We start from the raw sequence: 2500 nt of genomic DNA on the forward strand, positions 1-2500 counted from the left end.
GAGGCGGACGGGACGGGACGGGAGCACGAGCCGGCGACGTGGCACGGGACGGGCGGGCGGCGGCGAGAGGGGAAGGCGCGCGCGACGCCGGGCCCAGGCCGGAGGCATCGTCGTGCCGGGGAGGAGGGGAGAGGGGGCGGCGGCGGCGGCGGCGGCGGCCGTCGGTCGGGAGGCGGGCGGGTCGGGAGGAACCCGGCGGCCGCCCCGCGGCGACCGTCGGGGCCCCTTCCCCCACCACGCGACGCCAACCGCCCCGGCGCGAGCCGCCCCGCTCCGCTCCGCTCCGCTCCCACCCGTCCTCCGCACGGCCACGAGACGTCCCCGACGGGCGACGGACGCCCGGCGGCGCCCCCCCCCCGACGAACGCCACCCCGAGGGCCCAGGGGCACGAAGCGCGGCCGCGGCCGCAGCCCGGGGGAAAGCGCGCAGCGGCGAGCGACGCCGCGGCGTCCCGCGGGTCGCCGCCGGGGCACGCATCCCCGGGGCGCGGCCGCGCGCGCGCCTCGGCCACGGCGAGAGCCGCCCGTCCCGACGGGGCGAGGCGGGGGCCGCGGGGGCGCGCGGCAGGGGGGTGGGGGGCGGCGCGGCCCGGAGGCCCAAACCGCCCCCACCCACACCCCGGCACCACCGCGACACACCCGGGGACGCGCCCCAGAGACCGCTTGCGGCGCGAGGGGGGCTCCCGGTGGGACCGCGGCGGCCACGGCCACGGCCATGGCCACGGCCACGCGCGAGCTCCCCCCCCATCTTTTTCCTCCCTTCCCTTTCGCGGGCGGCACCTCCCGGGCCTCGACGCCGCCTGCCGCCGCCTGCCGGCCGCCCGCCGCCGCCCGCACCCTCCCGGGCGCGGGGGCGGGGTCGGCCGCAGGAGGGACAGACGGCGCGAGGGCAGAGGCACCGTGTCTGCACTTAGGGGGACGGAGGGCACCGCGGCCCTGCGAGGAAACCCCCAGCCGCGCGACCCCCCACGGGCACACACCCGCGGGGGGGCGCGATTGATCGTCAAGCGACGCTCAGACAGGCGTAGCCCCGGGAGGAACCCGGGGCCGCAAGTGCGTTCGAAGTGTCGATGATCAATGTGTCCTGCAATTCACATTAATTCTCGCAGCTAGCTGCGTTCTTCATCGACGCACGAGCCGAGTGATCCACCGCTAAGAGTCGTACGAGAATTTTTTTCTGCCTTTGGTTCTGTGGCACGGCACGTCTCCCGCCCACCACACCCCGGGAGGGTGAGGTGGGGGGTCGCCTCGGGCCGGCCGAGTCAGAGAGAAATCAGACCGGAGGGTCGGGAAGGTTTCACAACGGGGCGCAGCCGGCACCGGCACGGCGCGTGCCGGCTCGGACACCCCACAGGCGCCCGGGGGTTCCCGCCTCCCGCAGGGACGCGGGGGCGCACCAACCACGCGGCCACCGACCGTCCCGACGGGCCGCCGGGCGGGCGAGGCCCCACCCGACGGCCGCGGCGGCGGCGGCGGCGGCGGCGAGCGACGTGGTGCGGCGCCCCGGCCCAGGGGAGGCGGAGTCTGGGGGACGACGAGGGACGGACCTCCCGAGTCCCCACGGGCCCGACCGCCCCGACCCCAAGGCGGACGGGCGACTCCCCCCTAAGGGTCTTTAAACCTCCGCGCCGGGACGCGCTAGGTACCTGGAGAGGGCGAGGCGGGCGAGGGAGGCGTGGACGGCACGGACCCCCCCCACCCGGAGCCCCAAACGTCGGCCACCGCCCCGACGCCGACCGCCACACTCCGGCCACGGCCGGCGGTCCTCGCCGCCGCGGGCCCTCGACACGGGGCCACACCGTGCACCGGCCGGCCACCGCCCCCCGCCACCACCGAGTCCCACCGCCAACGCCAACGCGTGCCGACGGCAACCTAACCCCACTCCCCACGAGGCCGGGCAGAGAGGGCCCTCCCCCCGCGTCCAGACAGACCGCACGCCCTCCTTCCCACCTCCACCCCCAACCCCCCAAGGCCCGGCAGGACCCCCAACCCGCACCCGCAGTTCCCGGGGTCCCCTTCTCGCCACGGGGGACGAGGGGGGCCCACGACGGGACGCGGGGCGCAAGCGGGCGGGGCGCCTTGGGCGCGTGGGGCGGGAGGCGGGGGGCGAGAGGCGGCCGGACGGGGAAAAGAGGCCCGAAGCTCGCTCGGGTGGGGGGGGAAAGGCGAGAGGCACGTGGCAAGGCGGGGCGGCGGGATCGGAGGAGCAGAGGGCCGACGACCGACCCGGGGGAACCGGCCCAGGGCGAGCAGCGGGAGGCGGCCACGGCCAGGAGGAGCGGCCGGCGCCGGGAAGACGAGGGCGCGGCATGGGGAGGGGGGGCGGGCACGGCCCAGCCCACAGAGCCCTCGGACCCGCCTCTCGGGAAGTGGCGGGGAGGTCGGGCGGGGAGAGAGAGAGAGAGAGACACGGACGCCGGAGGCGCCGCGGACAGACGCGGCGTCGCCTCGGGACAGGAGGCCGTCCGGCCGAGACCACGGGTGGGTGCGCGCGGTGGTGC

The 2500-nt window shown here is 78.0% G+C and overlaps 1 non-coding gene across 1 annotated transcript; it reads right to left on the reverse strand.

Annotated features, from left to right (window-relative positions):
* Nucleotides 1–1007: 1007 nt before the first annotated feature.
* On the reverse strand, nucleotides 1008–1160 carry LOC140692254 (5.8S ribosomal RNA). The gene has a single exon (XR_012067825.1). It is a non-coding gene; the product is annotated as a 5.8S ribosomal RNA (ribosomal RNA).
* Nucleotides 1161–2500: the final 1340 nt, after the last annotated feature.

Source organism: Vicugna pacos, unplaced genomic scaffold (genome assembly GCF_048564905.1).
Source record: "Vicugna pacos unplaced genomic scaffold, VicPac4 SAC-SAT, whole genome shotgun sequence".
Lineage (NCBI taxonomy): Eukaryota > Metazoa > Chordata > Mammalia > Artiodactyla > Camelidae > Vicugna > Vicugna pacos.